Here is a 23,832-nt window from a genome sequence, read left to right as displayed (position 1 = left end):
CTACCTACCTTACGAAGCGACTCAATTTTTCAAAGTGATGTTTTCCTGACTGACAAACAAACAAGCAAGTTAGCAAACTAAATTAAATATATTGGTGACCATTGAATTTTCGAGCTACCGGACCACGAATACAATACACTTTTTTCACCCAATTTTCAAAATAGAAGCACTTGTGATTTTACCTAGAAGTAGCCGGTTTGAGAAATACTTGAAAAATCTGAATAAAAGCCCAGAATCTTTTCCAATCTTGGCAGATGCTTAGATTGAAGCCTACATTTATTACCTGGCACAAATTTTTCCCAAAATCTACACAATTTTTTTGGTTTTTATTAGTGATTATAGGTAAAAACACCGCAGATCAGGACGGAATCCCACAAGAGACATTATTTGGTGATGTGAAATCTGAAGCAAGAAATATATCATGCAAAGCCTATGAAAACTCCAGGTTAATAACATTATCAAACCACCAACAGAACAGTTTAGAAATCGTTTAAGTCTCATTCTTGAATAATACCCTTTTTTGCTTTGATGACACCTTTTACAGGCAAAAAATGGCATGGTAAAACAACTTACAACTTACAGGTAGACATATACCACAGAACATAAGCAGAACTAAAGACAGACATTGACTATCTTAGGGACCGTTCACAAACACCTGGTAGGGGACCTAAAATTATTTTCAGGGCACCCTTTTGACCATGAAAAATGTATGTCAACCCCATAGAAAATCAGCCCACCCCGTTTCAAGTGTTTGTGAATGATCCTTTAAATCCATGCCCACCTACCCTACTGTTCAATGTACAGCCACTTGAGAGACATTAAAATGTATACAAAAGACTGTAAAACTTTCATGTATATTATGCCTACCTGTACACACCACCCTTTCTCAGGCTTTACCACAGAAGAATTTCTAAGAATTATTAACACCTCCAGCAATATATTAACCGAAAAAAACGGAAAAAAAAGAGGCTATAAAAAGAATTCAAAATTAGAAAAACAGAAAACAAACTAACTCAAAGTCTTTACACTTTAAAACAAACTCTCTTGAAATATTGAAACATCATTGCTAATAACTGCTTTCAAAAGAGCCAACAATATTCAAGACACACTTGTCAAAGCAAAACTCCCACCAGATGAGCACTTGCAAATAATCCAAACTGAATGATTCTAGAAAGTAGTATAACACTTTATAGACATATATTATTTATTTGCTCAAACTCAACATCGTTTTTACAACTATATGCCCTATAATATGAAAACTAAAACAAGTTCTGAAAATGACCAAACACAAAACTTATATAACCCTAGTGGCAAATGGCCCTAGCGGGACATGGCCTAAGTGGGACATGGCCCTAGATGGAATGACATAAGTGGGACATGGCCAAGTGGGACATGGACTAAGTGGGACATGGACTAAGTGAGATTGGACTATCTGGGTCTGGAAAAAGTGGGATTTGGACCAAATGGGATTGGACTAAGTGGGATTGGACCAAATGGGATTGGACTAAGTGGGATTTGACCAAATGGGATTGGACCAAGTGGGAATAATCTGACTGCCACTCACAAAAACATAAGTCCAGTAGATCTGATAATAATCTCAAATTCATAGTTGTTAGTAAATGGACGAATGATAATCTTCATAATCGTAAGACTTAGTAGGCACTAGGCCTACAAATTTCTTTAATAAAAAGTGGAAAACAATCCATCACTGCAGTCATCAATCAAGTAAAAAGAATGACAGAAATGAACAAGAAAGAAAGAAAGAAAGAAAAAAAAAAAAAAAGAAAGAAAGAAAGAAAGAAAGAAAGAAAGAAAGAAAGAAAGAAAGAAAAAGAAAGAAAGAAAGAAAGAAAGAAAGAAAGAAAGAAAGAAAGAAAGAAAGAAAGAAAGAAAGAAAGAAAGAAAGAAAGAAAGAAAGAAAGAAAGAAAGAAAGAAAGAAAGAAAGAAAGAAAGAAAGAAACACAGGGGGAGAAAAGGAGAAAGAAAAGAGAAAAGTGGGAAATGAAGAAAAAATGAGAAAAAAAAAGAAGAACAGAGGAAAAAAATAAATTAAACCACACGGGGATTCGAACCACAAAAATAATTCATATCAGATATGCATTGTCCATCGCCCTAATCATTCGGTTACGCATCAACTTACACAATTGCTTCATCTCAAAGCGGCTATATAATTATAATTTGCAATAAGGTGAATACAATCGCATCCGTACAGTAGCTCTTAGAATACACAAGCATATCGGCGCTGAAATTGCGGACGCATCGATGTCGAAAAACCTCGTTTTTTGCAATACAAAATTCAATTTGGAGTAAAAATGAAATGGAAGTAAGGGCCAGAAAGTTGAGAAATAATGTAGGTAGTTAGATGTCTAAATTAACGTAATCAAGTTATCGATATTAAAAATTATAACAAAACAGTTTTTCGTCATGCAAGATTTTCAAAATGTTCCCCCATAACATGCTTATAAAGTTTAATCAGTACTGCATTTGCTTCTGATAAATGGTGACATTTTTTCTTTAATCGGTTTGTAGAAGGGGCTATTTTAGGAGGAAAAAGTCACTGCACGTTGGCGAATGTAAAGTCTCGATGATCAACCAGCTGTGACGAGCTTGCGGGGAGGGGTGGAGGGAGGTTCCCCCTCCAGTTTTGGAATGTTTAAAAATCATAAATTTTAGTGACACCTCATTTTTTACTTAAGTTACCTGATTGGACACTTGACACTCTTGAATTATATAGCAATACTTAATCTGCAAACAAACGTGCAAAATAGGTCTGAATAAATTTTAAATAAAAAAAGCAATTTGGCCGCGTTGATTTTAGAGCAGTGGCGTAGATTTCTTTTTGACATGGGGGTGGGGTTTGAAATAACTTCTTGAAGTATTATGAATGCTGACAAAAATATGGACATTTGGGGGCTAAATGGCCAAATATGAGGTTAATTTGATCAGAAACCCACACACAGGCGTCAACATGGGGGGGTGATTGTATGGACCACCCTGGCAAAATATTGGGGATTTATCCCCACCCCCAGATCTACGCCTATGTTTTAGAGGGGAAATTACTTCAGTCAAACGATTTTCTCACTTGTAGGGTTTTTACTAGCAAGTTACAGTATCAAGGTTGTGAGCTCAAACGGGTGGGATCCGCTTTGATCCCCTGGTGGAGTCCAGCGTCAAAGCCCCTTGCTGGGGCAGGGAGTAGATTCTCAAGCTCACGATTTTTTGGGGGATTTTTTTAAAGCCTTTTCAAAGCATTATTAAGTTTTCATGATAAAACTTGGAAAGAGTTTTCTTGAAGCCGTTTAATATAAACGCATTCGAGATTTCCAAGTTGATCATATTAAACGAAATTTACTTCTTTTTAGCGAGTTTAGCCAATTGCTTTTCATCATAATTTGGTTTAATCATAGAATAAAAATTCCTTTAAAAGGAATAGGGCGAGCAAATGAAAAAATTGTCAAGAGAAATGAAAGAATGAGTAACCCTTCAAAATATTACACAACATCGATTTCCAATGGGGGAATAACACAAAACGTATAAACAAAGTTAAAAGAGTTTCGTTTGTGTTATTCCCCCATTGGAACATGTTGTGTCACATTTCCCTGATTTTAATCTTATCCATTGCTAGTGTGAGTGTGACACTGTTGTATCCGTTTGAATCCATTCTTTGGTTCCCTGCTGGTCAGTTGGAACAGATTTTCCCTGATTTTATATTAACCCTTCACATCATAACAGAAAACGTTTTATATCAACATTTTATATAAAACATTGTTATAATTTTTGTAGATAATAGTTATTTAAAACATTTTCGTAATCATACCTAGAGTTTTTTATCATCAGATAGGAAGACTTCTGCTCATCTTCTCTGGTGAGACAACAGGTCTGGGCTATCTTTCCCGGGTATCTTCCCATATCAAAGTTTCAAAATCTATCATATCTATTTCCTCAATATATTGTTTTGATACAACTTATGAGGGAAAAGTTTGATCATGATTAACATAACTGTATTTCAAAGTGTCAAACTATATCATTATTTTGTCCCAACAATCCAGGGAATAAAATATTCAATTATTCATTCAAAGGTTTATTTATTTTATTCAACCTGTGCCATTTCTACTGGTGCTACATACATGCAGGACAGATAGGGCTGCACATGTATGCATTCTAATAATTTGTCTATAATACATTATACAAGCATCAGCATAATTTGTCACAAGATTTGAAAAGTAAATAGCCTATGTACACACTGAACACAATGCACATAATACAAGCTACATGTATAAAGTACATAGCAAAGCTGTCAGTATAAAATTATGACCTTTACGATGCTATTAATTTAGCCCAGATTTGGAAAACTAGCAAAACTGGAGAACTGGTACTGTTCAAATAAAGACATCTGCAAATCTTGCAGCAATTTCCAAATAGTATTTCTATTCCTTAAATACATATTTTTGTTATTTCTTTTAATACAAACACATTACTGCCTATGATGACTTTATTGTATTACCTAAATATCAAAATTAAGTAATAATTACAAAACTCGCCGTAAACTATCACCACTGTGAGTTTTTCTGGATCTGGATCTGGATTGGTTATTCCGTATAAGCATGTACCTGCATCTCAACAGAGGTAAGTACATACATTTGGGTATATAACCATCACAAATATTTTCTGCAACACTACATGTGAAAAAGTAGGTCAATAGTCAGACAAACTTTCTTAAGAGGTGTTTATTACTGACAACATAATCACAACCATTGTGCTTCCAAATCACGCATAGTCACATCGGGGAAGAATACCGTGCATGGATTTGTGCACAAAAGATCTAGATCCTGAAAAAAAAGGTAACCTACTTTTAGCCTTGGTTCAAGGCGTTACGCTGTTTCTCTCTCTCTTTCTCTCACACACTATTTTCTTTGAAAACGGCTCTACTGTTTATGTATTGTTATACCATGACAAACTATATAGTTTTTGCTTCTTTTTATTTAGATGTTATTAAAAAGTTTTGACCAAAACCAAAACACGTTTATACGTAATACGTACAATAGCAAGTGCTTGAATAATGGCCATTATTTAAGGGGGTTAGTTACATTTTTTGGGATTTTCATTTGAAGTAGCATAGGCCGAAAAAGTATCAAATACAACCAACTTACATGTTTTAAATAAATTTTTAGCATAATTTTTTAACATATAGGCCCTATATGTCTTTTGGGTTATTTTTGGTCATTTGGGGCCCAAAAAAGAATTTTGTAAACATGTGAATGTCATTTATCGACTGGTATCTACAAAGAGTAAATTTATGACAGCAAAATGAGAAAAATATTGAAGGCAATATGATTGTATTATCATTTTCCCAATTTTAGGTCAATTTGAGTAGTTTTTGGTATGTGATATTTTTCAATGATGACAAAGTAGCCGCCAGGCTACGCCAGTGAGTCAAAACAGTACCAAATTGCTACTAAACAAGTAAGAAACTATCAGTACACATTGTGGGTACTTTTTACCAAATTTTAGCTCTAAAATGAATTCCTAAGCATTTTAATGCTATTTGATGTTTGATATCTACTTGGAGTAGATGTGGTACTAAAACTCCGAAAAAATAATGCATTTAATAGAAACCAATTACCATTTTCTCAATTTTGGATCAATTTCAGCCATTATAGTCATATTTTAAATAGCTCAGTGATGGCAAAGTGACATCAGTCGGATTTTATGTCAGGACACGTCAGAGAATCAGAAACAGCAAAAATTGTAACTATACAGCAATTCCACGTTCTCCTCAAATATACCCCGCCTATGGGATTGGAAGTATGTCTTGAAGTACAGTGAATCCCGCACCTTTTGACGACATAATAAGTTTATTGTACAAATGCACAGGATCGCGCGAACATTTTGCTATATATTAAAGCTAAAATCGTAAAATATGGTGCAAATGGGGGTTAATTCGCATGAAGAGCGCAAAAATGGGCTCTACAAATGGCCAAATGAGGTTAATTCGGACAGAAACCCACATAATTATAGGCGTTACGTCGACATGGGGATGATTGTATGTACCCTGCCCCCTTATCAATTTTTTTGGTAGATTCTTCCCTCCTCCACAAGGAATCTTTGCCTATACCTTTTTGTTGCGATCGCCATTAACCACGCACGTTGACAAATGGAAAGTTGCCAGAACTTGTTTTGATTGTTACTATCGTGAGCAAGTTGTGAGGAAGGGGAGAGGGTGTTGATGATACTAGTGGTTAGCAAACAATGTCTATAATATGCATGAGACCCTGCGAAAATTGTTTTCTAGAAACATGAGAAAAGGGGTACTGAAGTGTTAAGCGCGGTCAGCGCAAAACTGTTGACATTTTATCTGAAAATGACCATACGGTAGATGCTATATTTATTTAAAGCATCCCTATTGAGTTTGTCGAATGGCATAGAAATATTCTAAGCACGGATTTTTAATTCTCACTGCACGGATTTTTAATCTCACTGCACAAACGTGCCAGGAGGCACGTTAAAATAGCCCCTGACACTTGTAGCACAATACAAAAACGGAGAAAGCAATCACTCAACGCACCAACATTTCTCTAGTTGGGATATTTTTGCTGTGAAAACTTGATTTTAGAGAACAAATTTATACGTCTTTTATACGTTTTTTATACGTTTCTTGCCGTAACCTTAAAGCAAAACCAACCATGTACTAGTATTACTACGTTTATAATGGCACTCAGTTAGAAACGATTATGTTTCCTGAATGTGTCTATTACCAGTGATATACGATGGAATTGTCATGTTAATAATGTAATTAAAAATACAATAAACTTCTGGGTTTTATTAGGGCTAGTGCATGCAAAAAACCCCAAAAGTTCTTCTTATGCTTTATCGTATCCCAATATTACCTGTCATTGATTATTGTACACCTGTTTGGAAGGTGTATCATTAATATAACATTGAAAATCTTGAGCAAATTTAACATAAGGTGGGCCATAAAGCTCATTATGTCAAAAGAAGGGTTACAGTCATGTGAGGGAAGACTCTGTAGGCCTCATCAAACGCAAGCACGGAAGAACTTATTTGTCTGTATGTTTTGTAAGTTCATGTCTAATCAGTGTCTTTTACTTTTGTAGGTAGGTGGAGTGTAAACAGTCAATCACTGCCAAGACCGATGCTTTTAAGAATTCATTACTTCTTAGCTTTCCTGTCATGTGGTCTGATTTGAATGGTGATGGTAGGAATTCCCTTGCCACATGTACCTTTGCCTCATTTAAAAAAAAAACTCAGGGCTTATTTAAATGACATTTATAGAACATCAGCTTCTCTCACTATAAAGTGTTTCACTAAGATACACAAACTACGTATACATTATACATCCCCTATAAATACACCACCACCATCCAACACACCCCAGTTCATACTATAGTCCCCTTCCAAACTGCGTTTGGTGTGGACAACTATTGCGGCGTGTTGGACTGATGGGTATAACACCTCCCCGATGACCAAGTACTAGACCTGGACATGATGCAGTCATGTCTACAGTAGAATTCACCACGACCTTTGCAGGACTTAAACCCCATTAAAAGCTATTAAACCAAGATAACACTCATTGAAAACAGCTCAACTGATTAAATAATATCTTCTCTCGTTAAATCCACACAACACATGTGTCTGTTTTACATGTGCAATGAGCAATGAGCTGGTATTATAGTTTCAGTTGTGTGAACGATTATAAAGCGAACGCTAGAGAACAATTCTGTGTGGGCTTTTGTTTACGAAATGAGACAATACTCTGCTTATTGTCAACCAGCGTTCTTGAAAATGAGAAGCATGGTGGTTTGCAGACTTAACACGGTTTGGAAATAATTTCTCCATATTTTTTGGTGTTATCTGTCGTTTACATATCCTTCCTAAAACACAAACGTGCGACTATTTCCAAACACCTAAATTAGCTAAAAATTTAAGACATGTTGCAAAACTATATTTTCTAGAATTTCAGAGAATATTGGCCGGTTATTTTACACACAGTGACGTTAACTACACAGCAAAAAATAAAAGCTCAATATTGAGTAAAATATTACTTATCACAATAGTAAAAAGGGAGCTAGTCGAATTTTGAGTAATTTTTACTCAGCTTCGGTTGATTAATTGTTTACTCAGCACATGTTGATTAAACTTTACTCAATATTGAGTAGCTCCCTTTTTTACTCAAAGATGAGAGTAAATTTTACTCATTGACTATGGAGTAATATTTGCTCAACGTTTGTTGATTAAAATTTACCCAATATTGAGTAGCTCCCTTTTTTGCTCTGAAACAAGGAAAAATTTACTCGTTTAACCTTGAGTAAAGGTTTACGCAAGTGTTGATTAAAACGATTACTCATTATTTGAGTAAGACTTAAGTGAAAAGATTTGCAAAATGATGAAGAGTAAAGTGTTACTCAACATTTTGAACAACATGAAACGTATTTTACTCAACAAATATTGAGCAAAAACACTTTCGAGTTGTATTGTGGCTCCATCTGCAGCTGGAACAAAGCAGTATTTTAAACTAAAAGAATGAAAAGAATACAAAATTAAATATAATATTCTGCATTTTTCCTGGTTTTATTTTCAAAATAGATATCAAATAAATCACAATATACCATGTCTATTGTCTCATTACCCAATGTGAGCAAACATAGAATAAAATAGAAGCCGGTCACCTCTCCCAAAACGTTTGATGTGAAAAAGTCATTTGAAAATTAATGTTATAGATGCTGAGTGTTTTAAATGGGACAGAAATTAGACTTAAAAGTCTTCACTTCATTTATGTTTTAACACTCAAGAATTGTCTAATGTTACCAGGTTCTTTAGTAGCTGATATAGTGTCCAGGAACTGCCAAATAGCAGTGATCAGCCTGTACTGAATATGCTAAGTCATTGTATGTGAAGGATTTGGTATATCTTGTGCACAAGTTCTACAACTTTCATCACTGTTGCGCATTGAAAAAGCTTGCCTATCCATTAGGCCTGGGTGCTTAATCTCGCCGATTAAGTCTGCGGCGTGCCCGCAACCCAAGACGCAGACCCAAGCCGATGCGCCTATGCTGAGAAATAAAATACTGTTGCGATATGCACTAACAAAATGTGTGTCTGCTCGATGAAAAGCCATGTTCAGTCACCCGTTCATCGGCTTGATCGGCCCAACTCCTACATTTCTCGCAACCGGCTTATAACACTTGACAACAATACCCTAACAAATTGGTGTCCTTGAGGTGCGTTGATGAATGAGGCCAATGTTTACTTAATAACATTAACTCGATCTCTGCTGCAAACCCAACATTTTACACATTTTAAAATTATGTGCATACTTTAATCCTGTGGTAGGTTAGTCAAAATGTCTGTAGTTTGAAGCAAATGCTATTTACCATGATGACGTTTGCATGATAACATATTGAAAGTAATTTGTTCAAGAAACTGATATGATGCGCTTAATAGTATACTGATGAATTTCTAATAATTTTATTTAAAACATCTGTACTTTCTTAATGCATCATGTCAATTACGCCAAGAGTTACAGATATATCGGTTTAACTAACTTATGGCTATTAATTAAGAGAGTGGTAGGACGTCATTTGACCCAAAATGGTAAATTTGGTAGGAAAGCACGCTTTCTTATTTCATCAAATGAAGTTGTCAGATACTAGCAATGGTTAAAATTCATGTATTATTGCAAATAATCAGTGATAATGTATGATGTCAAGAACCTTTTACGGGAAATATATATGCTATATAATTATATCCTATATATAATTTATATAAAACAATGGTGAAACTGATAAAAGAAAGAGAGAAAAAAAATGAAAACCTATGAACTCTTTAAAGCAGAACCAATGTGCTTTATACCATTTCTATGCTTGGATGATATCATTATGACCTTCGATGTATATTCTTTGCCGGATTATATCGACTGATCCGCAAATTGCTCACGGTGAGTAAACTCAAGTAAGTACTACAATAAACATTAATATAAAGGTTTTGAGTAATGAATGGCAAACCGCAGAGCAAGAAGATGGCAAGATGTTGCGAACTCGATGCCCATAACTGCTCGTGAATTCGCAACCAGGTATATGACTACACTATATTAATTCATCGGCGTGCTGCGGCTTGAAACTGCAAGACGCAGTAGAGCCATCGAAATGCTGCGAGACGACGCAGAGGTAATCGGCGAGATTAAGCACCGGGTCCTTATAAAAACACTGTTCTGGATTCAACTTGCTTCACAAGTATATAAATGGCAGCGTGCGTCCAGTAAAGTTGGCGAGGAACCAGTCCAAAGCTGTGCCTTCCTGAAACATGTAAAATAAAAGAAAATGTAATAAAGGACATTAATTTCATGGATTGGTACTATTCAAGTGAAATAAAGCTGTCATAAAATAGAAAATCCACCACCTTTTCATTGTATCACCCATAAATCAAAATTTGTTTGGTACTCGAAAGTGATGAAGCAGATGGAAGGTTTAAAATATAAATAACCAAATTTATGGATGTTTTATTTTTAAACTGTCTATGATTGTTCAGATGGTATATAACCAAAAATGAAAACTCTTGCTGAAATTCTTGAAATATTAAAGCAAATATGACATATTTACATGTAATTTACATTGTAATCACCCATTGCATTGGCATTTCTACTTTCATGCGATTTTGCAAATATTTAAAATATCTTTATAATTATTATATTATTATTCCTGTGATAGCGGGCAATGCTATTTTCAAAGGGACACAAACTTTAGGAGACAAGAATTTACAGAAATGTTAAACAAGATAATTATAAGATTCGCGCTTGATTATTCAAAGTTCACGATAGCCAACACCTGTCGGGTGAGGATGAGGGGTTCTACAGGGGGTTTTCCCCTTGGCATTTGAGGTTTCATGAACTACACATTCAATGAACTACATGTATAATTCTGAAATGCACAAAGAAATTGGCAAGTTAAATGCAACATTATTACCTGTTGACTGACGTTCGTGCATCTTTCTTCAACACCTTTCCTGGAAAGAGGTAGGGCAGCACAAAAATCCCAAAGTCACATCTGATCTGTAATATAGATCAATATTATAAATGCACAGAAAAAGAAAACTGCCTATGGAAAAAAAATTTCAAGTGATATTTTGCAATGGTTTCACTCTCCTACTACATATAAAAAAAAAAAAAAAGTTATGTGGCACTAGTCAACATCAGGATCAGGGACGTAGCAAGAGCTTCGGGGCATATGGACAAGGAGTAGTGTGAGGCCTTCTAAACATCTCCTTTATCAGCCCTATCCCTATCCACTTCATTTTCGCTTTTGCTCGGGGCACATAGACTTTGTCCACCCTATCCGCTTGCTACGCCCCTGGCCCCCGGCCTGGTCCACATCAGCGTATGTACTTCGAGGTTGCTCAGACTAGTACATTTATAGATATACGATCGCAAATATACAAGTACACAGCTAGCATGGTGAGCCGATGCCCATACTGATAAGCTTAACTTAAAAACCTGGCTATATCCGGTTCTAATCATACAATAAGATTTCTAAATTGTGTAACAGGTATATGGACATAAAGTTATGAATAATAGTAATGAAATTAGTACCTTCAAATATTGGTTGTACTGCTGACAAACTCCACTCCACCAGCAGACACTGCACCTCCGCATCCCGGCTCCGCTTTTATACGCCATGATGACATGAAATTTTTAAATAATTATACGTCGTCGAATTAAACTTACTCCGCGTGTTGAATTTACTACGCGATTTGAGTAAAATACAATGTGGCGATTAAAATATTTTACTTCTTTCCATTGACCATTTTTTACTCTGGCAAAGAGTTGTGTCAAATATCGTCTTTTACTCGTTGATGAGTAAATAATTGTTCTATTTTTTAATCAACATACTTTAGTCGGTAGCACTTTACTCCTTATTTTTTGCTGTGTAGGCAATGTCCTATTACCTATAACATACACTAAAACACCAAAGTGCGACTATTTTCAAACACCTAAATTAGCTAAAAATTTAGGACATGTTACAAAACTATATTTTCTTGAATTTCAGAGAATATTTTAAATATTGGCCGGTTATTTTTCACACAGCGACGTTAACTAGGCAAATGCCTATACTTCTAACATAGACTACTTGTGGAGGTCACGCGTCAATTGTGAGAGCTCTGTGTATTGTGTATAAGAAAACGGACAGTAACTGCAGTATGAACTAAGCCCTATCTCACATTTTGCACCTCAAACCAAAAATGCTTATTGCACCCTACTTTAAAAATAAGGCGCACAATTGCCATACATCTTTTCACCTATTCCTCTAAGTTCTACCTTATCAAGCCCCAAATATGATTAAACAGCCTTGAAAAAATATATCGCATCATCATGATACTACTTATAACTGTACGATATAGATCGCCATAGTATTAGGTAACCTGATCAGTGATTCGTTCCATTTTAGTGATCGCTCCCGTTTACTCAGCTAGCGGGGGCCAAGGGTGTCCCGCTAGTTTCTTACAATTAACTAAAAATCAACTTAGTTTCTGAGAAAATTTCAATTAACATTTTACGACTTTTCACACTCACACTGACCAATTACTTTCACAAAATCTGTAACATATTTTATTAACCCCGTATGATCGTACTCAAAAAGGTGTTTTGAGGTTCTAGTCCTGGAATATTTGTGATATAAGCAACCTCCATATTTCTAAAGCCTTCACTTAAACTTGCACCTCATGAGAAGGAATTGCACCCCAACTTGACAAGTGAGTTGCAATTTTGCATCTCAACAACAAATTCTTAATTCCAGGGCTGCCAAGTACATGATCATATCAACATAATGTTATACACATAATGTTTCACCTACCGGTTTGGGTATCAACAGTTATTGCCATTATCATGATGATCATATATTGCAAAAGACTAATCAACCGTCGTTTTCCCGCCATTGCGAGTGATCGTGTGCTGAAGCATTGGTATAATACTGCGAACATCCAAAATCTCAAAGCACTAAATTGAGTCTTTCTGAAATGTCTAAATGAAGAGCATTAATGGCAACACCTGCGCTAACCGCCAGGTAAACACGTTGAACACTTGCTGAACCAATTTTTTTATGCATACAGTAATGATCCGTGTCACTTACACAGAATTAAGTTTTTGCCCATGGTGCTAGAAATATAGAAATAGTGTCAACGCAGACAGAAATTGTCCGATATTAATTTACGTAAAATAGGATATCTCCTAAAATAATTGCAACCTAAAATGTGTATTCATCTAATTATTCTTATTGAAGGTACTTCTTCTTTTATTAATACATTAAGGATATAACTGCTTGTGTATAAAAGTCCATCACCTACCCCAACCAACCCCCACTTTGTAGATACGTCATTTACCACTATTATTTCTTCTTCTTCTATGTCATTACATTTAATTTATATTTATATTTCCTTCAGATAGAATCCCACAAGTTAAAATCAGTAAAATTAAGCTTGTTTCCATTGTATTACCCTTCTTAACTAAAAATGGAAATGTTATCAGATTATTTCCGTTCCAATTTCCTCTGACATAAGCACTTCATGAGTTTATGTCAAGTTCATTATTGATACGTTAGCCATGTTAGCATAATGTAACTCTTCGTTGTATAGTTTCTACTTGGTATGTTATGCAGATAATATGTGTTGATTTATTTGACTGTCAAACTGTCAACCTAGAGTTATTGTTTAATTCAATAACTAATATTAGTTATTATTATGGGTGCCAATGAATTTGACACCATCAATGCAGTTGCCAATTTCATACATACTGCGTTTGAGAAACGGAATTTAAATAATAGGTATGTAATAATCTATATTATATTCCTTATGTAAATTTCATTTATTGTTCTTGTACTTTATTTGTATACTTATTTGTATCCGTTGTTTGACAATATCTTGTTGTAAGATGAATATCAATAAAATCTGATTCTGATTTTGTTCAATTAAACCTAAGTGTTTATACCTAAACATTGTATACCTAAAATTGCCCCGTCTGTAAAGCTATGATAAATTCACCAGTTTAGTTTGTCGCTCATGGAAGGCAATGCAGCGAGAAAATCTTGAACAAATATCCAGTTACTACCACACGGAATAAAGCAATTCTCATAGACTAATACAGACTATTTTCCAACAGTCAATGTCCCCGTGTATTGTATGCTGTAAAGTCTCGCGTATTCATGAGGGTCGATCGTTCGACAGTGTGTGTTTAACAATCACGCCAGCGTGGCGTGCCTTCGCGTATACGTGATAGAGCGTTGCGTGTCTTCGCGTTTACGCGAAAGACCGTAAAATATGCGGTATGTGTGTAGGAGTTTCCTCTGTCTCGCCCCAGACAAACAAGTACCTAGACCAGTGACTTTGACTTGCGTAGTGAAGCCGACACTGCTTAGCAACGACTTTGACAAGGACGCATACCCAGGCATAAGCAAGCAGATATGTTCGCGTCTATGGAACATGTTGCATTTGACGCGGGCGATAACGGCGCAGTAACCACGCAAACGAGCGCGTCAGAATGTACGCGATATATCTCCGCGCCTAGTAACCCCGTCAATCCGTCAATATCACCTTGGATACGGGGCTTCACCTCCCGCTGTGGTAAGGGATGGGCAGTAATAGGTCTAGGTGGTATGTCTATATGTCGCGCTTCATGAAACGATCGGCCCTCATTATCGGGTGATGCTAGGACTTTGACTGTTTGGAGTTCGTCTGTATCGTCTTTATTCCATGGCAATTATATCGTAGTAACTTTAAAACTCGGCCGAGATTCAGTCTCCTGCGAAGGCAATATACCTCCTGTGTTTTTCAACAGAGCTCAAAATCGAACGATTTAAGATTTTAAGCTTTAAAAATACGCTCACAAAGGTTTGCTTACTCATCGCTTAACGCGCATTTTTGGCTCAACGTGATATACGCATAACACAAACAACAACGCACCTTGAATGAAGTGACTAGTGAATTTATGCGGAGTTATTTGCACTTCATGATTTCGCGGCAAACATGGCGAAGTCCTTGGTTCTACCTATTGATCCAAAAACAGTGGCAAACATGTGGGATAGTGTTTGTTTTCCGTACTTTGTATCATGCACTGAACATTTTATCGCACTGTTAATTTATTTAAGCCATATTGTAAATTATGTTCACTATGACAATGCGATTGCCTAATATTTCTGATTTTCACCCCATTCTTGAAAATAAAAAAAGATTCAATTACGAACACGATCTGAAATGTTTTGTTATAACTTCGGGATCCTGTAAAAAACGTGCCATGCATGTAATCTGAGGCAATTAACCAAATTTGAATTTAACTACATGAACAGCTCATTTTTATCTTTATTATTTTATTGAGTGAATGACACTTAAAATACTACCCCTACGCCTTCAGTATTGCTATAGTTTCACAATGCTGATGGTTAAACGATACTATTAATATTTATTATCATTAAAATTGAAAGTGTGTATAGATTTATATCCAGCCTGGAATGTTCTTAATGCATTATGAATGAAATAATCTGTTAAAAATCTACCCATATTCATTATTATTCTGAAATGTTAATAGTTTTATTATGGCCTTTTCCAGAAAATAATGCCACCTCCATACCCCCACCCACCATAAAGAAGACAAGTCTGTTATTACCAAAAAAAATGGAATTTACATGCTAGAATTTTATTGAAAACAATTCCCAATTCGAAAAACATTTCATTATAACACTAATTATATTCCAGGTTCTTCTAAAGAAAGCTTCATCAAATAAATTGGGAATTCCCAGTATTTTGAAAATTAAATGATGAGATTTCTTAGGAATTCACACTGATGAATGAGTAAAAAGTTTTGGGGAATTCTCCAATCTTCTTTAGGAATGCTGAAACCTAGGATACGTCACTTTTAACGCATGTGTTTTCGTCACTACAGATTTAGTCTCCTCCACCTTCGCAACACGCTATGTGGAGTGACACTGGTCAGTGTAATTTACTTAGCGATATAGAAAACTATTCAACAAGCTTACAATAGACGATTTCTTTCCAAACAAAAAAGTTCAATATAACGGTGCACAAAATTAATCAAATGTTATTTGATGTGTTTATACTATTTAAATCAAATTCTAAAATTCATATAATTCAGCCACTTGACTGCAATGTGTTTTAATATACTATACTAAGTCCATTCTCTAATGTTAATTGAAAATGTTTATTGACTCTTGTTATAACCCAGCAATGTGTGAATAAACATGTATAAAATATTTTCTGTTACAAAATGATAATTGGTGTTCATAAAAGCAGGGATATTAGACAAATCCCTGACAAAAGCTAGCAGGACCACAATGCATGTGTAGTTTGTTTACTTTAGTTATAAGGCATCTAGCATCTGTATAGAAAATTTGAGATTTCCTGGAGCATATTAGGCGATTTGCTTCCAAATAAAACTTCCTTTAAAAAGGAATGAGGTGTCCAACGGGAAATAGCATGAGATGGGCTGATAAAGTGGACATTTTGATGTAATTTTTCTTTTTTCTTTGTAGTCAAATTTGCAGCCAAATTTGTTTCCTGTAGGTGGCTTAGAACATAAACATAAATGCAAAATGAGGGTTTTTTTTTATTTTTTTCCAGAGTCAAGATTCAGGTATCATTCCTGGAGGGGTACTCACATGTAAAGGTGGTATGGGTATGTGTGGCGGTCAATGGTCCCTTTTCAGGCTCTCCGGTAGTTCCTTATGACCCACATTTGGATCATGCTCCAGTTCTTTGAGCCTCAAATTCTGACAATTGTAGCTCGTTTTGAAAATTTTGGAATTTTTAGCTCCAAAGCTTTTAATTTGACCTAATTTTTGTTCACAAGACCCATTAGAAATGTTGACATTTCAGTTCATTAAGCCCCTATATCAAAAATCAGTTCTGGCGCGGATCACGTATTTAGTGTCAAATCAGTGCAGAGTAGGTTAAATATGAATATTGAAAGTTAGACCAAAGTACTATATACACCTGATCCGTGAACTTTTTCTTTTTAAAGACAATTCTTGTTACAATTTATCATAATAATAAGCCTACGTGCCAGGCTTCACGTAAACCAAAAACAACTGACAGTTAAAAGTACTGTATAGCGGGATATTTTAGTGGTATTAATTTTTCGTGATTTTTCTGTTCTGAGCAATTTTTTGCCTCCTTATTTTCGCAGTTTCAAATAGCCACACATTAAAGCCTATTGGTCAAAAATATCTTCTCGGGTGCGGTATTTTTAATTCGCGGTTTCGAAATTAATCACGAAAAGCGCGAACATACAAATCTCGCGAACATTAACCGCTCTTAGCTTTATTAGCTGCTATCTATATGTATCTATTAATTAAGACCAAAATCTCAAAATGTTGCATTACTTCACACAAACAACGAGCTATAAACATAAATAAACCCAATGTACGTCATTGGCTGCCTTTCAGTTAGATTTACTGTATAATAATAATAATGATAATAATAATAATAATAATAAGTGGGATTTATAAAAACGCGCATTACATTGAAAACACAACCCCAAGGCGCTTTAATACATATGAAAAAAAAATAGAACTGAAGAACATAAAATATTAAACTACATAAAAAGCATATAAGAACACACTCATAAATTACATATTAAATCAGTTCATATTATAATACAGTTTTAAGAAAATATATGATAAAAACATCATGTCCAGCAAATATAATAACAAAAATTAATGACACTTCATAATAAAACATGTTTGAAATACACCATAATCTACAACAGTGTTCATCAACAAAATTGAAAGAAAACAGTGAATGTACTCAAAGATTGAAAAGATATGTCTTCAATGAGTTCTTGAAGCATTGCACAGATTTGGCACGTCTGACAGACTCAGGCAGACTGTTCCATTCATACGGCGCCGCGATGGAAAAGGCTCTTTTTCCGTACCCAGATTTAGCGGATTGAGACGCGCGCGGAATCTGAAGAAGTCCCTTGGAGCTTGATCTTAAAGTTCGCGAAGGTACGTATGGAGTTAGGAGTTCACTTATGTAGAGAGGAGCCAGGTTTGCGCGGGATTTGTAAACTAACAAAAGCATCTTAAAAAGAATCCGCTTTCTGATTGGCAACCAATGCAAATCGTGAAGGATTGGTTGTATGTGGTCGCGTCTTCTAGCTCCAACAACCAGACGAGCTGCCGAGTTCTGCACACGCTATAGTTTTGCGACATCAGCGTCTGGAAGTCCATAAAGAAGACAGTTACAACTGTCAAGTCTCGACGATATAAAAGCGTGGACGAGACGCTCTGTAGTAGTCTTATCGAGGTATTTCCTCAGCTGGCTAATTGACTGCAGTGCGTAAAGGGCTGTCCGACACACATTACTGACATGATTTGACATGGTAAGCTGGTTATCAATGAACACACCTAGGTCTCGTACGCCTTCCACAGGTTTAATGTCAGCAGTACCGACCTGGACAGAAGGCGCAGTTGTTTTGGATCGACATCGAGACGATATATGCACAATTTCTGTCTTTGCGTCGTTTATCTTGAGCTTGTTGGATGTTGCCCAAGCCCGAATGTCTGAAACACAGGCTTCTATTGACGCAATGGCTTGTGTGCTAGCGGACGGATCAAACATGATATACACTTGTATATCGTCAGCATACACCATTCCGCTAATTCCATGCGCATTCAGAATATCTTGAATTGGACCCGAGTACAAAATAAACTGTATTGGGCCGACCACAGATCCTTGCGGAACACCGTAGATTAGAGGATGATTCTCAGAAACATTCTTGCCAATGACAACTGATTGGTCGCGTTCAGAAGGGTAAGATCCGGACCATTCAAGGGCAACTTCAGTGACACCATACCTTTCCCTGAGCCGAGTTAGTAGCATGGTGTGATCTATGGTGTCGAACGCAGCGGATAAGTTCAAGAGTATAAGAATGGCCTCCTTGTTGTCATCCACCGCGCGTAGAAGATCGTTTTGCACACGTACCAGGGCCGTCTCAGTAGAATTATGTTGTCTGTATGCGGACTGAAGATTGTTGTGAAGACTGTTATTATCGAGATATTCCTGTAATTGGACAGATACCACGCGCTCAAGAATCTTGGATATGAACGACAAGTTTGAGACGGGCCTATAGTTCTTGAGGTCCTCTGGATCGGCATTGTTTTTCTTGAGAATTGGACGTATCCTTGCTGATTTAAGTGCACGAGGTACAATGCCAGCAGAGAGGGAGCGGTTTATAATGCTGATAATAACCGGTAATAGCACATCAATACAGTCCTTCAGAAGAGCAGTAGGAATAGGGTCAAGCATGCAGTATTTTGTAGGGGCATCCATACTAACTTTCCGCACAGCATCTTCGGAAAGTGGAGCAAAAGAGTCAAGTTTGCTTTCACACGAATTGCAGATGTCAACAGACAGGCTAACCGAAGATGTTAAGTCCAACTCCTCCCTGATGTTTTTTAATTTTGCCAGTGAAGAAGTTGGCAAAATTGTCCGCTACATCATTGTCTTCACCAGAAGGACGGACAAGGCGGGAGGAACCATGCGACATATTGGCTACCTTGCGAAAAAGTTGGCGTGAATCGCATTCAGCAATTTCAGCTCTGTAGTAGTTCGTTTTAGCGTTACCAAGCAATTTCCTATATGCTTTGCAATCCTCAGAGAAAATCTGACGATGAACTTCGAGGCTTGACTTCCTCCATCGCCGCTCACTGCGACGCTTTACACGCTTAGCTTGCTGAAGATCTTCTGAGTACCAAGGGGTGTGGGGTCTAAGTATCACAGTTCGCGAAACCTCCGGTGCATGCTTGTCCAGAATATCGCCCAAGACTTCGATGTAATGGTTCATGTAGTCATCAAGATCGCTACAAGCCTCAGACACAATGTCATCCACACCACTAGTGATCACAAGATCTAGAATATGGCCATGTATGTGCGTAGGCCTGTCTACAAATTGTTGCAGATCAGCTGAGTTAAGCATATTCAGGAACTTCCGGGCGTCGTAATCATCAGCAACATCAAGATGAAAGTTGAAATCGCCAGTTACCAGAATGCTCGTCGAGATATTAGGGAAACGTTCCATCAGGTTTGAAAAGTCATTGAAGAAAGCAGATGTTTTCAGGTTATTTATCTTAGTAGGACGAGGTCTATAGATGACAAATAATCTCACTGCTTTGCTACCAGATGAGACAGTTAAGTCCATGTGCTCGAAGGATGCATAAGTACATTCCTCGTTCTTTGTGATCTCGAACCCCTTGCGCAATATAATGAAGACACCACCACCAGTTCTCTCCTTGCGTGGAATATGGTGAATGTCAAAGTCACGCAAAGCATTCTTTAGATCGGCCAGCGCACAATTATCATGGTTATTTCCAGTCAACCAAGACTCAGTGATGGCAAATATATCCAGTTTATTGGAAATGATGAAGTCAATTACGGATATAGTGCAGTTATCTTTCTTTATTGATCTTGCAAGTCCGAAAAAGTCAATAATTATACGTACAGTAGTACACAGTACAATTTATATAGTAGCAGTTCAATTCACGATGCAAAGACGATAAAATATGATAAAAGTCACCTTCTCAGCAAAAAATGTCTTATAAGCTCATAATAATACATCAAAAGATCGGTGAAAGAAACAGCATGTTAGGGACTTTATAATTTTCTTTGAAAGAGGGAGCGAAATTATATCATAAATTATAGTATAGCTTTTTGGACAAACTAAAACTACTAATAATTAACGTGGAATCAATTTATACAAAAGCCATGTATATGGACTTAATAAAATGTATTGGATTTACATTTGCATACAGTATACAAATATAGTCTAGCAGTTTAGATGCTATTTATAGTTACTGATCAAGGTGTTTTTTGCCTGATGATCGCCACGTAAAGTGTGCGTGAAACAAATAGGTGAAAAATAAACTAAACGTTATGTTGTAATAAGCTCCTCAAATGATGCATTTGTTGCTGGAACTCATATAAATAACTCTTGTGTTATGAGTAATATTTAATCTTTCCCTAGAGAAGTCCTTTTCAGAGGCTGAGCTTTCGGAACTCTAGCGAGTCCCATCGCTCTGAAGATGGCACTAGCTAGAGTTCTGAAAGCTCAGCCTTCTGAAAAGGACTTCGCTAGGGAAAGATTAAATCTTACTCATGTTTACCGACCTAGTGTACCCAGTAATTTCAAATCCCAACTCTTGTGTTAGTAAAAAAATAATATTAATATTATACAAACTATGTTAGACGTTCTTTCTATATTCTATTTATTGCTTTTCATATCTTAGCTTTATATGTAAGCCGTTATAGCTCAATTAGTTTGGATGGTTTTTAAATTTTTTTATTGTTACTATTATTATGAAATAAATCACTGCAGTGGCATAGCGTCATAGGGGCAAGGAGGGCACGTGCCCACCGTTGATCTGAAAATCTCATGGGAAAATTGCCGGAAAATGACATATGCGGATGTGCCCCTGTGCCCCCTCTCCCATCAGGCATGTGCCCCAATCACAGTCGGCGCCCCCGTTCCACCATAATTATGATGACTCCACTGGTTCACTGTGATGGATTTCATCCTTTGAAAAGAAATCTGGTCTACTCAAATTTGTGTCAATTTGAGCAATTTTGGTAATATTTTACATTGTTCAATGATGAAAAACTAACTAAATCTCAAATTTGTCATCAGAAACTGCGAGAGAGTCCGGAACATACAAAAGATTAAAACTATACTAGCGAGATTGACTGCATTTTATCAGCATTATGTATTACAAATATCCATTTCTGGTACTAAAATGAGTTTCATAAGCATATCAATGTTATTGGTGGATAAGGTTGATATCTACTTGGAGTAGGTGCGTGATTCAAGCTCTGACAAAATTGCAATTAATCAACAAATGAATTATGTATTTAATGAATGTATCTGACCATGTCGACATAATATTGCTAATAAGTTGACGTGTCAAGATCATTTATTTCGCCATATCGTTAAGTCGGATGGCACTTAGACGCTTCCGTAGGAAAAGCTATGTAGTATTTTGTTTTATTACTGTGACTCTGGGGATGAGGTAGTAGGGATAGAGTAGTATTGATATTTATTGAAAATAATATTGTCTTGATTAGTTCATGAATATGTATGAGGTGTAATAATAGGCCTATATAAATACTTTATGGTTAGAGGGGGAAATTACCCCGAACCTGGCAGAGGGTGAGGGTTGATAGGCCCGTAGCAAGGGTAAAGAGGACGTTTTCCTGATTTCTAATTTTGTCTGGGTAACATTAGCGTACTTGTCTGATGCCAACATCGGTCGTCGTTGTATATGTTGTCATTCTCATCGTCATCTCCATCCTTATTCCTTTATTGTGTTACGAGTCGTACTTGACTCAAGGCCAAAATCACCTTTTACCCGAACTCATACGAATGCACAACACAAATACACTGTTTGATTATGCTAACAAAATCTAAGACTTTAATTGAAAGCACGTTATTATTGGTACAATATATGACAACAATGCACATACACAATAATCAAATATAATCACTCTTTATCTATTTAGTACTTAGCCAGCATTCTTCTTCTTGGTGATCATAAAGTTCTTGCAATGTTCTGGACGACTACTGTAATATATCCTTATTCATTTGTCCTGCGAAAATCAGCTAAGTCCTTTGTACACTTGCATTGATAAATCCTTGCGTATAAAATCCTTATACGAAAATGGTGTTCTCCAAACACGTTTATAACTCCTTGCGCAGTTCTCCTATACTAAACTCCTTGCGCCGTTCTCCTATGCTAAACTCCTTGCGCAGTTCTCCAAATTTAACTCCTTGCGCTGCTTTCTCCAAACTTGGTGCTATTTCCACCTTTCACATAATATCTTCAGGAAGCTTGACTGCGATGCAGTTGTCCCCACTTATTTTGACAGTTGCGTTGAATCAAAACACCAGACTTCAGCAAGTCGACAGAAGAATATATATTCCTTTCTTGGAAGAAGTACGTTCCTTGACGTATTCTAGATCTTCTCCGACAACACTGGTAAATAGTAGTACTTTGACTACATAAAATATTTCTGGTTTGCAATTTCCTTTCTTTGAAGGAATTGGACTGTAAGCATAGCCCAGATCAACACTATCAACTGTGACAATAATTGTGTTTTCATTTTCTTATATATCAAGCACTGGGAAATCCCAAGTATTATTAGCTAAATGTGATCTTGGGGTAATTCCCAAGCCTTAAATATAACATAACCTTTCTCATTACATCACTTCCTTAGGGGCATTCCATGACATCATTTTCAATTTACAACCTCAGGGGACTTTCCAATTGTGCAACACACTGAAAAGGGGAAGTCCCAGCTATCCATTCAATTTGCTGAGAGGGGAATCCCTCAAATGTCTCCACTCATGAAATAGATTTTAATTGTAAACAAAGATAACCAAATTAAATTACTCAGGGCACATCACAATTGCTATTACAATTTAGGGGTCTACCACTTTGCTAATGCTACCGCTACCACCATTTGTGATGCGATCAAGCAAAATCAGTCGGAACTCGGAAATATTGATTTTGAGATATAGCCAAATCAATTTCAATGGGGTTTTCTGCAAAATACAGCTTTGTAAATGTTTTTTACTATTCTATTAGAAACTGAAAATTAAATATTTCCGAGTTCCGACTGATTTTGCTTGATCGCATCACATTTGATTAAGTTACTCTCTCATTCTTATTACCATTAGGGGGCCTACCACGGGAATGCTGTTACAGCTACCACCACCAACACCATTAATGATTATTTTACTCTCTCATTATTATCACCAGCAGGGG

At 36.3% G+C, this 23,832-nt stretch overlaps 1 long non-coding RNA gene across 1 annotated transcript; it reads right to left on the bottom strand.

Annotated features, from left to right (window-relative positions):
- Positions 1 to 10,219: 10,219 nt before the first annotated feature.
- On the bottom strand, positions 10,220 to 11,676 carry LOC140168895 (uncharacterized). Its single transcript, XR_011861269.1, has 3 exons — positions 11,604 to 11,676; positions 10,981 to 11,066; positions 10,220 to 10,314 (listed from the first exon to the last, which is right to left on the bottom strand). It is a non-coding gene; the product is annotated as an uncharacterized lncRNA (long non-coding RNA).
- Between the last annotated feature and the right edge of the window lie 12,156 nt (positions 11,677 to 23,832).

This window comes from Amphiura filiformis, chromosome 14 (genome assembly GCF_039555335.1).
Source record: "Amphiura filiformis chromosome 14, Afil_fr2py, whole genome shotgun sequence".
Lineage (NCBI taxonomy): Eukaryota > Metazoa > Echinodermata > Ophiuroidea > Amphilepidida > Amphiuridae > Amphiura > Amphiura filiformis.
Note: the sequence above shows the minus strand (reverse complement) of the source record. Positions and strands in the feature narration are given on the sequence as shown.